The sequence below is a fragment of the Carassius auratus genome, chromosome 38, assembly GCF_003368295.1.
Source record: "Carassius auratus strain Wakin chromosome 38, ASM336829v1, whole genome shotgun sequence".
In the NCBI taxonomy this organism is placed as follows: domain Eukaryota; kingdom Metazoa; phylum Chordata; class Actinopteri; order Cypriniformes; family Cyprinidae; genus Carassius; species Carassius auratus.
This window is the reverse complement of record NC_039280.1, coordinates 14,746,479-14,761,623: the sequence shown is the minus strand read 5'-3', so window position 1 is coordinate 14,761,623 and position 15,145 is coordinate 14,746,479. Positions and strand designations below refer to the sequence as shown.

At 37.1% G+C, this 15,145-nt stretch overlaps 1 protein-coding gene and 1 pseudogene across 18 annotated transcripts in view; both read left to right on the top strand.

Moving 5' to 3' along the window:
• Positions 1-15,145, top strand: part of kcnma1a (potassium large conductance calcium-activated channel, subfamily M, alpha member 1a) — a 200,571-nt gene that overhangs the window by 35,793 nt on the left and 149,633 nt on the right. The window lies entirely within an intron of this gene.
• LOC113057568 (uncharacterized) lies at positions 6,906-7,001 on the top strand (annotated as a pseudogene).

The following is a 15,145-nucleotide window of genomic DNA, read 5'->3' as shown; positions in this document are numbered from 1 at the left end:
GAAAGAAGCCGGATCTATCTGGTATTGGTATGTTAGCCTAAAGGCCCAACGAACACGTTCTTCAGTTGGACTAAAAATAAATATTTCTCAATAATTGCGCAACAGTCTACTGTTTGCGAACATTCTGACGCCTCCACGCTGCTGTGAGCGCTGTTTAGATGAATATGTAAATATGTGTTGCATGTTTACCGCTCAATATCACAGCAAACACACAACAAAAATAACAGCCGTTAGAAAAGAGCAATTGAGAATCATGAGGATATGTATTAGTGCCTTCATGTTTGTATTTGTGCCTCTTGTATTTCTTTAACATGGGCACGGAAAACATATGCACTGTATATGCACCATAGATGAATATGTGTGACCCTGCAGTTACATCTGTTTGCCGGTTCTGTTCTGTTCTTGTCATTTAGGCTCGCTACATTCTGATTGGCTCGGATCGCATACTATACGTGCTATAAAGTGCTATAAAGTGATTTAGAAATCGAGCACGCTCAAATCATGATTCTATGACTATTTCGATTTGGTGAAGTCTCAGCCAATGTAATGCTGTAATGACGTACATGTAGATGCATTTCACACATTTTGGGTATGATTTTAATTTAGATTTTAGTGTTTTTCATGATTTTATTTCATTTTTACATTTTCTTTAAGTTTGTCAAGGTGAATTGGTTTTTTTTTGTTTTGTTTTGTTTTTTTTTCACTGAGCTTGTTGCACTGTATTCAGGGATTGCATTTTTAGAGGCAGCATAATTACATTTCCAGCCTTTGTGTCAGAAGCATGTCCAAAATATCTTGAAATACTGCCTCTTAGACAGCTCACTATTGGCAATAATATTCCATATTTTGAAGCCACTACTCTGTGTCAGGGTTTTTGTGGCTTAACAAAGTTGTTTGAGATTAGTGTTTTTGTCTTGGTGTGTCTTTTCTGCTCTGCTGGCTGTTTTAAAGAGGAGCTGATTTAGATCATCTCATGTGAACGTTGCCATCACTTCTTATCATAGTTTGCTGTAACACAGCCTCTATTCACTGAGTTTTTTCAGTCAGTAGAGGGTGAAATCCCAGGGCAGACCGGGTCCTCTCTAGCATGGCCTGTTTGTTGTGCTGACTTATGGGAGAATCCGTGTTCTCTTATCTTGAAACAACAGTGCCAGCACCAGACTCTCCCAACTGAGAGAGAGATTTCCCACAATGCACTTTGGAAGCTGCCTTTAGGTCATGGGCTTAGCAGTGCAACTGTGCTTATCTTTGAGTTCAGTCATTCCCTATTTTCTGAAGCTTTATGAAAGCACTATATATAGTGTGTGTGTTTGTGTATATGTGTGTGTGTGTGTGTGTGTGTGTGTGTATCAGTAACCACAGTTAGTGTTGAAGCAGCCATGTCAGGGAGATGCTGTGTGTAGGGATATGCTGTTATTAAATTTTCATGCTGCGATTTAATTTTAGCTAATGCTAATGCTTTTATCACGGTATATATGGTATTACCACGGTATTACCATTTTGTTTATAAAAGTGTTTATAATACAGTAAAAACAGTTTAATAACTTATTTCTTAAAACAAAAAAAACGTAACAATTAAATAAAATAAAGGAATACAGAAAAATATATAAAGTTAAAAGTTTTACACAAATACACAATTTGCAATAGCTACATTTGCTACAGAAGTTATTAATCTTTGTTAAAAAAATACAAGTCTTAGTTCATGTTAGCTCATTAAATTACACTTTTAATTATTTTTCATTGGCAGTTTGTTAACTAATGAAGGCCTAATGTAAAGTATTTAGAAGTGCCCACGTTAACAATATTTTGCATATTCATTAGCATGATATATCGCATTACCGAATACCTGCACATTTCTAGCTGTGTGTTTCTAGGCGAAAGCAAAAGCACTTTATTTGGCCTTCCAAAGTAGATGCATTTATTAGTCTTTAAGATCACTTACAATAGAACAGCAACGCATTTTTAGGACGAAAGTTTCGTGAACCTTTACATTAAATAAAATATAATAAAGAGTAAAGCCCTGAAATAACTATAAATAATAAATATAATAAGGGTGGACAAATGAGTCTATTAGCACAAGTAACAGCCTGAGTGAGTCGTTCATGTGTACAGTATGTAGAGTGAGTGCGAGTGAACTAATGTGATGAAGCTAGGGCTGAAGGCAGCATGTCTCAGACAATCCCCTTGGCCCAGTTTACACTCTGCAGAGCACTGCTCAATTCCACCTCAAAGCACTGACCTATCACACTGGCAGCCTGCTCCGCTTGGTGCACACTTCCAGGGTGATATTCAGAGGAGAAATATGTAAAATGGAGAAATTAAGAAACCAACAAAACTGCAGTGTGCTATGTTAGTGCATGAAATCAGATTAGAGCAAAAGCAGTAATAGGAGGAATAGAGGGCATTTGCAGCCTAAAACCAAACATTTCAAATGAAGAAATCCTGTGACTCAAAAGCACATCATCTGAAGCTTGTGTTGTGCTTCTAGTCAGCCTCTGGTAGAAGAAATCATTATTTGTTATGAGAAATGCCAGTTTAGTGATATAAAACACTTTTCAACTTTGGCCGATATTTAAAAGGATGGAATGTGACGTCCACCGGGGCATTTTAAAAATAATCACCAGTTACAAAAAACATTATGAAATATGCGATAAAATAATATATAAAACACCCTGATGTTACTCAGAGTTTGTGAAGTAGGTGGCATTTAATTTTAGCTGACAATAACGTGGATTCCTACTACCTAGATAGTGTTTCCCAAGTAATGAGCTCGGGGTTCCTTCTGTGTCCCTCAGTAATATCTTTTGATGGCTTCCCTTCATATGTGCCTCTCCCTCACATGACATAACAGTCTGTTATCCTGTGTCCAGCCCTAATCCTCCACTTCCATACTTCTCCTTTAGCTCATCCATCAGAGGAGAAAGTGCAGCATCAGCATAGATAGCAGTAATGAAAGCTGCTTGGGTCTGGTTCAGTAATCAGCGTTCTGTCTGTCACTGTGGCCCTGGACTCTCTGGACGGGCGTTCACAGTTGTACTGTTTTTACATTGACGTTCTGTGTATTTTATGGGCTAAGGGCTAAGAGGCATATAGCTGCCTTTACATGATAGATGGCTTTAGCTGTGTAGCATTTCATTAGTTCTCTTCATGCAGAAATTAAATATCCTGGGAATTCAGCTTCATCAGTGTTGAAGTATATCTTTTCAGTGACTAATTTGCATTATTCAATAAATTTAAAATCCTAAAATTTAAATTGCAGTTTAAGTAGGTCACAGTATTTATAGATGTGTTCAAAAGTAAATGTTTCTATTTATCATTTTGCTTATTTAATATATTTTTTAAATTACAGATTATATCATCAGCATAACAATTTGTCATTTGAATTTGAGAATGTCTTTGTATTTTTCTTTGTCCCTCATTTGACAGAAACATTTGTGTGAAACCTGAGAACATCTGACACATTTGTACAATGGTGGTAAACAATAAAAATCACCCCAAAATAAAATAAAAAATGTTAATTCAACCCACATTTGTTCCAAAATTTGTGTTAATCTTCAGAACACAAATTAAGATAATTTTTTTTTACATTCTGTTATCACTAACATCTATGCAACCAAAACATTTATGCATCAAATGTAATCCATACAAGTTGAGCAGTTTAGGATGAGCTCCATATATCTGCATTAATCAGTGTTTATATACATTTCATTCTCTTTTTTTTTTTTGGTCATGTCTTGCCTTAGTTTACAAGTTACCCATGGATTTGAAGCAGTTTGTCTTCTTCTTTTACAGGATACATTTGGGGAAGTATTTTATCATTTCAAATTGAATTTAAATGAAAAATGCTGTTGAATTAAATTGACAATCTTTGAATTGTGCTGTCAATCCAAAGATTTATACAAATTTTTTTTATATCTCTGAGTAAGTGGCTGTTCACTGTGAACACAAGTGAATTCACAGTGAATACTGGGAGATGTCAAAATCACGTTTTATTTGTGCTATATTACAAGTGCTTGCAACATCCACAATAGAAATGCTACTTACTCTGAAGATGGTTCCTCTCACTAAACCGAATATGGTGTGTAATGGTAAGAAATGAACTAGCTGACCTGAAATAATTCACATTTATTCTGTCAGTAAATGATGCTCTACAGGACAGATGGGCCACTGTAAGTGTACAGACACATATGTCTTGCATGCTACCATATGTTTTCATGAAATATTTGAAGGTGTGGAATCAGACCTGGAATAGGTTATTGCCTGTAGATTAGAAAACACTTTAGGATCCAACACAGTATCTACAAGAGAATGCACTGAGCCACTTACATATTTAAAAGCTTACCCTTAAAATTCAGTGAGAATGTTTTCCGAATGCTGTTCATAGAGAAAGGCATTGGTCTGCAAAGGACAGACAGTCTGAAGCAAATTTGATGGGCAGACAGGTGCTTGTACTTTAGATGCCAGGTCAACTTCCTGTGGCCATGAAAAGGTCCTGTTTGAGCTGTTGTTGAGGTTGACCTGACTGCCGGCTCATTACAGGTGCTTGATGATGGTTGTGTCAGATTGGCATAGTACTGAAATCATAGGAGATGCTCATTACTGTTGCTTAAGGCAGCGGTCCCCAACCCCCGGGCCGCGGACCGGTCCATGTGTCATTTGGTACCGGGCCGCACAAGAAAGAATAACTTACATTAAAACTGCAGCCGGTAACTTTTGGCGCTCGCGTCTGGTGGTAGAAAATTTTAACCGGAGCTACTTCTCTCTGTTTACATTTATGGCGAGTCACTCAGGTACTGTGCTACTCTGCAGCGTTGCCGACCCCAACCAGACTAAAATAGTCTGCTAAGAAAGTTGCATAAGAATACACAGTGGATTCATGTTTATTACTATATTTACAATATACCACAGTTTTTATGCCAGTCGTATCATTTTATTTTGTTGTATGTATCTGTCACACCTTAAAGCCCGGTCCGTGAAAATATTGTCTGATATTAAAGCGGTCCTTGGCGCTAAAAAAGTTGGGGACCGCTGGCTTAAGGGTTTTTTGTTTGTCTGCTCTTGATTGACAGCGCTGGAAAAGACTGTTGGGTTTGGTGGGGAGAGCACTCAGCCACTGTGGCTAGAATGACAGCACATGGTGGACTTGGATTACAACACTGATGTGTGTCAGGATGCATTGTGTGAAACATTTTTAGGCATACTTCAAATGTTCACGACAGAGCACAACATGTGATATTAGACTTTAATCTGTTCTCAATATATCTGATGAAAAAGAAACAATACCTCCAACGTGTATACCATGGTATTCGTGTAGTTGATGAAAAGCTGCACATATGTGAGTGATAGTAGGTCAGTCTGAAGTTATGTGAACACTGAACCTGATCGAGAAGCTGGAAACCCTGATATGAGTTTCATGGTGTGGAGATTTGGCCCCTCCCTGAGGCCTCTGATATAAAGAAGAGCTAACCAGCCCTGACACAGATCTCACCTTGCGAGAGATGGGAACCAATTACTGCACACACATACACACACATTTGCTGGAGCCGTGCCCTTCTGCGAAAATGCTGTTTTTGTTTCTTTCTTTTTCTTCTTCTTCAGCAGAAACAACAATGTTGCTCTCCAAAATTAATGGGTTATGGGGACAGAGAGAAATCAAAAGCAAATTGTAGGAACACTGACACATCAGAGATGTATGTTAGTAAACGGGAGATTTCTTTTGAAGGCTCTTAAGTCTAGGGCCCTGTGATATCAGTTACCCCAAATTTGTTTACCCCAAAATACTTTTTTCCCCCAAATTCTGTGCTTTGTTATAAGTGATGTATGGATGAGCTCAAACGTCACCCAAATCCGATAAAATCATCTGTCTGATGAAAACTTCATGTCATATTTTAGAAAATGTACTTAATATTTGCATCATTAATGATTTATCTAATTTACTCCTGAATAATCAGAATGAATTTTTTATTACCTGACCTACCCTACCCGTGGATTATCCGCAGCACCCGCAGATATAACCGCTATCCATGCTTCACTATTTGTTATGCTTTATCTGAATTTTAGTTTTATTAGTTTAAATGCATTTCAATAGTAATAGTAAAAAATCATGTATAATCATTTGAACTCATAAAAAAATGTGTGTGTGTGTGTGTGTATGTATACAATCTTTAACAATAATAGTGCCCTATGATATTTTGGTTTCTCAGAAGTTCTGTTTTGTAAAAAAAAAAAAAAAAAAGATTGAGTATAATTGAATACAAATTTATTATTAAAACACTAATTAAAATGTAACTTATCTTTTAAATACATTTTAATAATCCCTTTTGGCAAACAAAGCTGAAAGACGAAATTGTGCATCTCATTCACACAACAGAGACACTGAACTTGCATAACTCTTATTTAAATAAGCTTTTTGCAGTTTAAGGTTTACAGACATTAGATCATTTCCCATTGTGTACAGTGACACTTTCGAATTTATTCATCCAAATCTCAACGAATTCTATGATATTCTGTGTTATCTATATCATACAGTAAATATACACAAAATAAACATTTTCTGACCACAATTCTGTCCACGCTTTCTGCATCACAAAAATCAGAGCCCTGCTGATAAATAGAAAATAATTTTATTATGAGCTTGTTTGATACCATGTAGATATCCGTGCAGAGTTGAAATGCTTTTTTTAATTAAAATCCCTGGTTCTTTGTGATTAATATATATGATACACTTAATCAACTTGGCATGCCATTAAATAACTAATTGTAAACAAATATGAGTTCTTAAGATTTACACAGCTACACAACTACTGTAGCTTTTGTACTGCTCTGTTTTACTCCTGAAATTCATGCCACTGCTGTTATTGTTGGCCTCTGTATGATTAATTGTTTGTGTATTTCCCCTTTTGTATGGTGGATAAAAACCATCTGCTAAATGATTGATACAGAGACGATTAGCATGGCCCCTGCAAAAAGATGACACGCAAATCCGTGAACACTCCATCTTGGGGAATTCGTGGTGCAGTGGTTAGAGAGTTTGACTCCTTACCCTAGGGTTGTGGGTTCGAGTCTTGGGCCAGCAATACCACGACTGAGGTGCCCTTCAGCAAGCATAAATGGCTGCCCACTGCTCCGGGTGTGTGTTCACTGCTGTGTGTGTGCACTTCGGATGGGTTAAATGCAGAGCACGAATTCTGAGTATGAGTGACCATACTTGGATGAATGTCACCTCACTTTCACTTTTCACTTTCTCTTAAATCTAAACGTGATTTAAATATGGCTGAAAGGTTTGCATGCGCTGCTCACACTTTATTATGCATTTAAGTGAATAAATACCTTGTGTTCCTGATGTGTATTACCTGTCCTTTGAGAATGAACTTTGATAATGTCTGTTTACTTGATTTCCTACATGTTATGGTTTTACTCCACTGACTGGAACTTGTTTTTCTTTATCACAGAGATGCAGTCATTTTAAAGTGTCTGAGGAAAGAGTCTATTCCTGTCAGGAGCATAATTGAATGACCTGATTATTGCTTTATTGCGGAGATAATTTGTGAAGATCTTTATTGCATGCTATTTAAGGCAGTGTTTTCTTAAAGGCGCAGTGCACTATTAGCTCCTAATGAGGACAATAATACATCACTAATACATCAGTGTTGTGAGTGGATGCAAGTTAATTATAACAGAACCGATGTTATGTGGGAGTGATTTCACTTTGTTTTATCCAGATCCATCAGATCTGACATCTCACTGCACCATCCAGGCTCTCACTTTTGCTTCACCCTTCAGTGACATCACATTGACTGATGGGATTTTTTTTTTAAGGTCTTTCCTCTCCTCCAAGCCACAGAACTTGAGTCTTTCACAATTTGCCTGCCTTTGTTCACTGGATCCTGCACATATTCCAAGCTGCCATTGCTGCTGGCAGTTAAAACAAGGTCAGATTCTCCCAAAGCCCTCCGGTCTCAATTATTCCACCACAGATGCTCCAGCAGGGATCCACGACATGGACCAAGACAACAGACTTTTATGTTGACTAGTACATGTTTATCATCAGCGAACATCATTGAAGCAGAGATCCAAGTCCTGACCTTGCGAAACCGCATCATTCATGGGAGGATGTGTCTTTATCTGAGAGCACTGGGGCTGATAATCACGTATTAATGGGACACTGTTATGAATCATGTTGAGAACAGTAGTACATGTGGCCTGGATGCTCTGCAGAGTAGCACTAATGCACAGGCAGCACATCCTCAGTGTTTGGTTTGTGTTTTATGCAAGATATGAGAGAATGATGCTCCCTGGGTCAGCAGCCTGTTTCCAGAGTTCTTGAAATGTAATGGAAGTGGACAGGTGCTTCCGAACAGTCCTGTTAAAAGCATTGCAGACTTCAGTTGTTCTCCTGAATGTTTGTTGTATTTGGTTATGGCAGAAACTATCGGTTTAATGGCAGCCTTCGTGCTTTGTAGATGTCACCTGTAGTGTTCTAATCATGGTTATATGAATGCTGTAGACGCTTATGTGACCGGAGATATGACTTTGATTTCCCTTCTTTTAAAGTGTTCGTTATTAACACTGTATGAATTCTCATATGATTTTGTATATTTAAGAGAGATATTTAAACACACACTCACAGTCAGCGATGAAAGAAAATGATAATAAAAGTAGGCAAGTAGTCAGTATGTTTTAACATTTAGTAATTTATTTGACTTTATTATGTATTCATTTTTGTTTTGTTTGACTTTACACATGTGTTTTTGTTTATTTTTTTGTGGGGGAAAAAAATGTTGAGCTTGATCTTAATGATAATAAATAATAATATAATATAATGATGAGATTCTTTTATCATTGTCATGACCGTGTCAATCTTTTTCTCTTCTAATCGCTTTATCCTTTAAGCAATGTCCACTTATGTCATTAGTGGAAATGGGAACACACATGTAACAATGAAGGGTTATTTCGGCCATAATAGTATCTTGTGGTTAAGGCAGGGATTTGTATCAATGCCGGGGCTTCATGTTTCCACACTAGATGTGTTATTTACTGACCTGGTGTAAGTGTGAAATGAGATAAGGTGCTCTTGAATAATGATAATATAAATAGTCTGGCGCGTCCAACCAGAGGCATAGATTATGTTGCCTCATACCTGTGTAATCCTCAAATCAAGCCCATGGCATCCCTGCTTTAAGCTCCAAACGTGAATCAAGCAGAAGCAAGGGTAAATATTCTGCCTTAGGTGCTCTTGAATAATAATAATAGAAATAAATGTGAATCAAACAGAAGCAAGGGTTTCTGCCTTAAAGGAGCAGTTCACAGAAAAAATAATGGCTGAATATATTCTCTTTATTTTGTAATTTATCTCTTCTCTTGAACATCCTATATGGCACAACACTTAAAGTGATTTACCCCCATAGGACATGGTCTTGGATCAGTGTCCTTGTTGTTCATGGAACCAGGTTCATTCACAACCAATCAGATTTTAGGTTAAGGGGGCAGAACAGCAGTTTTAGCATATGCTTTCCCTCTGATTTATAATTAGGGTTCGTGCTCTGATTTAAGACCATCAGAGGATGTTCACTTGCTGTTTTGTCTGAATTCATTATTATTCCTCCAGCTTATGTTCTTCTTGATGTTACTGTGGCACATTCCCAGACACCTTCCAATCTGTTGCAGTTATTTTGAAATCAGATAAACAGACAAAGTATGTAATTTTAGGTGTGTTACTCTCGTTGCTGCTTTTGTATTTAAGCTATATTAATTTAAAGGGATCTTTTTGATGGTGTTGTAGTGTAAATGATCACCTTGTAAAAATTGTTGACTGTACTGATATTTAAATAGCAAATGTGAAACAGAGCATGTTTGGATTCACCCTTTTTTATTTATTTATTTATTTTCAGCTCCCCGGGTGAAGCTAAAAATAGTGCTCGCTATGGAGTACAGTTTTCCCCAGTGATGCAAATGGAAGTCGCAGGAACAGCTGCGCTAAAGCCAAGTCGTGTTAGATCAGCCTTGGTCACATGACCTGCTCTGTCATTCATTATTACTGAAACTCCCAAGTGTGCATATTACAGTCAACCCTGTTTCAGCTGTAAAAAGTGCAATATATATCATTTCATTTATAGTTAATTACATTTACTAAAACATTTATGTTTTGTTTGCTTGCATATGAATAGAAAGATCATAGAAACAGAGCTAGTGAGACAGAGGGAGGTAGATGGAGGGATGGATATTGATACATGCATATGTTTAGATAGAGTATAGATGGATTGATGGGGTATATTGATAGATAGAGATTAGGGATGCATGATATTATCGGACACATATTGGAATCAGCCGATAATGGCTTTAAAGGTAAATATTTACATCGGCCTCATATGAAAAATTATTTTGATATGTCTTGCAGATAAGGGGAATACATTAACTCACATTTGTTCAGGGTGTGCTAGTGATTAGATCAAGTCAGCAGTGTGGCTCATCTTTAAAGTTTTGCCCTAATGATGATTAGATTCACTGTATTGGATCACTGCATTTATACTGAGAATGCACATACAGAAAGATGTGTTCTTTATGCTGTAGAGTCAACAGTAATATCACATGCAGCTGCAGCGGCAGTAGCCTCCCCAGGTCCTAATGCCTGCTCAGTAAAGAGTTTTAATTCCATAGGGGGTGCTGTTTGTCTAATTCTAATAAAATGAAAGCTAAATACACACATAATATTTAGTCTGTGTTTTATTAAATATACCAGTAATTATTGCCATAAAATCATGAGTATGTTTTGATGTTTAAGGTCCGAAGCTAAGGCTTGCATGAACAAAAAAAAAAATCACAAACATGACACTTAAATTGAATAATTTTATACTGATTTATTTACTAATGTGTAATATGTGTAACTCATAAAAAATTGAGCTTTAAAAGATTTTCAGAATTTTTACAATTCTTTTGCTTTAGACCATTTACAAATGTTAAATCTTAAAATATTTTTTTTAAGGTTACCACTGCATATTTCTGAATAAAATAAAATATAATAATAATAATAATTTTCAATGTACTGTCATTATAAAATAACTTCATTATTGTTGTTTATAAAAATAAGTTTTTATTAAAAACTAACCAACAGTAAAACATAATTTGAATATAATTTCTACACAGGAAAGACTTGATGTTGTTTTCAAACAAAAGGAAACATATTGGTATCAGCATGTCTATTGGCCAAAATGACATAAAAAATATCGGCATATTGGATATCGGCAAAATACAATATCATGAATCCCTAATAGAGATACATGTATAGAGGGTTTCTGTATGGGGAGGTAGGTAGACAGGTTGGTTGGTTGGTAGGTAGATTATTAGTTGAACTCTAATGCCCTGTCTGGCCTAGCTCCGATTGTTGACCGATTGTTAGGGGGAAAAAAACAAAACTATGTTGAGGTCAGGGAACAGGGTCACTCTAAATTCATTGTGTTGACTGCTCAAGCCATAGTCTGCTTCAGGCCTTCTGCCTGTTTGAATTATGAAGAGGGCTGGATTTGCCCAATGTAGGGAAGTCGAAGTCGTGGCCTAATGGTTAGAGGGTTGGACTCCCAATCGAAGGGTTGTGAGTTCTAGTCTCTGGCCGGACGGAATCGGGGGTGGGGGTAGTGCATGAACAGTTCTCTCTCCACCTTCAATACCACGACTTAGGTGCCCTTGAGCAAGGCATCGAACCCCCAACTGCTCCCCGGGCGCCGCAGCATAAATGGCTGCCCACTGCTCCGGGTGTGTGCTCACAGTGTGTGTGTGTGTTCACTGCTCTGTGTGTGTGCATTTCGGATGGGTTAAATGCAGAGCACAAATTCTGAGTATGGGTCACCATACTTGGCTGAATGTCACTTCACTTCACTATGTAGCTCAGGCTTTGACATCACAGGTGAAAAAATAGCTGTTGGAGTATCCCATGGCTCACTGTTCCATAGCCCCTATTTTCCTCGCTCGCATAGGGCGCTCAAATGAAGTAGAAGTTGTTTCTTGTTTACATTGTCTGCTCGTATCTGGACAGCCATCAGTTTGAGACCTTATGTATAATTCATAGCTTTACCCGCATGAAGACTCTGCCCATAACGCCGCACCTCTCAGCTCACAGCTTTCACTGTCACAGTTGCTGCTGGAGAAATGTGATTTCAGAGGTGTTAGTGTGCAGGTTCTATGCAGTGATCAACTTTAAACATGATAAATGTACTTCTTGCCAGTTTGTTTGATGAGTGTGTGGCCTGTTTGCCCAAGAGTGGCTAACAAACCAAAATGAAACCGCCTAATTGGAGTCAAAATAAATCGGTGTAAACTATGGCTTGTTTACATTTATGTAAGAGATTACACTGTCAAAAAAAAATAAAAAATTGGCTGTTATCATAGTTTTTGTTTTTGTTATTTGTAATCAATTACAATAATTTAAATCACCCACTTTTAGTCAGAATAGTTGATTAAAATTTATTCATGTTTGATTTGAAATGATTGTCACAGGTGCCTGGAAATGATTTTATTTTCGTTTCCCTGAATAGCTCTCATTAACTCGATAGATTCAGATCTTGAGTGGCTTTGCTAACACACTCAAAGATTTACTTTCCGGGCCAGGCTGAGCACATGGTGATATCCGATCAGAACGAAACCTGATCTTAGTGTACACGCTGTGGGCACAGCACACCGACTACAGTATTTACACCAAGTGACAGGATCAAGCATGTTTGCGATGTGACAGAGGAGGCTTGAGGAGATGGGGATATATTTTGGATTGTGATGGACAGGCAGAGCACACCTTTGTTGACCTGTTCCCGCAGCGACTGTGGATCGAAGGTTAAGTTCCCATGAATGACAGAGAAATCTGATCTGCTGAACAGCAAGATTAATACCAAAAAATTTGTGTGCATTGTTTTGTGCCATTGCTTTGGCAAAGCATATCAGCCAAATCTCAATAGTTAGTGTGAGTAGCTAATGTGTTCAGAATCTCACAGCGACTCAATGAAGCTATGTCTGTGCTTTAAAATGTTCATTTCAAATGTAATTAATGCATTTCTCAACAAGGTCAATTTATGGGCTGTCTGTAACCTTTGATCAGTATGCCTGGTCCGGTGGTGAACTTCTGGAGCCGTCTGGAGCCAGATGGTCTTGTCTGGATCTCCTGTGGTGACAGTCTCTTCAAAAACCTTCATGCTGGGCTCTGATATATGGCCTTGACTACCTCACTGGATGCCACACCCTGAAGACAGATGTCTGTCCTGGGATGACACTCAACCCTCTGTTTTTATCGGCCAGCTTTTTCTGTTCATGGTTACAGTCTCTTATCTATACTCAGGATCCAAAATTGACTTTCCATTCCATTTTCCTTGATACCTTCTGCTAGTAGTACCTGTAACAAGTGAGCCTGCAGTAAGCAAGTAGATCATTAATGCTCAGTGGTTTTCATTTATCCTGGAGTTTAGTTTTATATCACTGATGCATGTGTGTTTTGTTCTTCCCACTTGTTGACTGAAGTGTTTCTCTGCTCCTGAGGCTCTCATTAATTGTGTGCTCATCTGAACCATATATCTTTCCATCACAGCTTAGCATCCTCTGTGGCAACACCAGAGTGAAATACTTCCTCCAGGGATGTGTTCATGTCCTTATTTCTGAGCTAACATCCACAGCCAGGCCAGTCCTATAAACCGAATCTTAGACATCTCTTGTCATTTAAGCCTCATGTAAGCTCTTAAAAACAGTTTGAAAAGCCACTTTGTCAGATGATCCTACATATTGCTTCTTAAGGTGTAATTATGTCACGTTCACATGCTCTGTGGCCAGAGAGAACACATTGAACACAGACTTTTTGCTTTGTGTAAAAATCCAAAGCATTCAGCAAATGGCTAAAGAAAAATTATCAATACTGTTGAAGTTTTATTTTGGTAAGATTTGAAAAAATGTGTAAATGAGTTGCCTATGCTCACCATTAGATTAATAATACAGTAAAAACACTGATATATGTGAAATATTAATATTTTAATTAACTGTTTTCTTTTTTCACATCTTTTAAAATGTAATTTATTCCTGTGATGGAAAAGCCGAGTTTTTAGCATCATTACTCCTGTCTTCAGCAGACCTGCCACTGCGTCATCTGAAAAAAGCAACACATGCCGAGAATCCCTTGTAATGTCTTGTAAAGAGGAGCATTTCTAAACCTGTAGTCCAAAAAAAAGAGCATTAAAACATGATTTTGCTCCAAAAAAAAAAAAAATCTGATGTGGCTTCTTATCACAGAATGATCCAGAAATGTATTCTATACTGTAATAAAGGCTATGTTGATTAGCAATAAACTATAAATGTACTTAATAATTAAAATACCCATGGTCCTTTAAAATAAAAAAACAGATAAATGTTTTTCCAGTAGTGTTTAATGTTCTTTCTGAATGTCATCATTCAAAGCTTTTCTGTCTTCTTTCGTTCAGGTAGAGTGATAGCTGTATTACTCAAAAATATGCATAAATAACGTTATTAGATTAATGTTTTACTTTTTTGACATACAAATATGAAATGTTGGAAAAATACAATGATACTTTTAAATATGAAATTAAACCACCGGTATGATTCATTCAATAAATGAAGCAAGTGACTAGCTTTAAGAATGGCTCACTGAATCATTGAATCGTTCAAAAATGCTGAATCATTCAGTAACGAAAGACAGTAGTGTGTTGCTTGGAGATGCACGACTGTTCTGCTGTGGCTTTGAACTATTTTCGTTAGCAAAATGGAGCCAAAATTATCAATAATATGTATCTAAAATGTAAATCAGTTAATATTACTTGTTTATTGAACTAAAGTTGTATAAAATCAATATCAGATTGTGCTGAAACTCAGGAAAACATCCATCTTGGTCGTGTGATTTTGCATATATTATATATGATATAAAATGATTATAATTTTGTTGCTCTTATAGTTTTGATTTCTCCTCGAGTCAGACAGGCTGAACGAGCCTCAACTGACGCCACCTTATTGTCAACACATTATCTGTTATTAGTCACTGTTTATATTGAAAGTGATAAAATCATAATCATTTTCGACTAATTTGGGTGCTGCCGTAGTTATTGTTTGTTATTAAAATTTGAATTAGGTTTCTTACTCGGTCGGTAAAATTCTTTAACTTTACAAA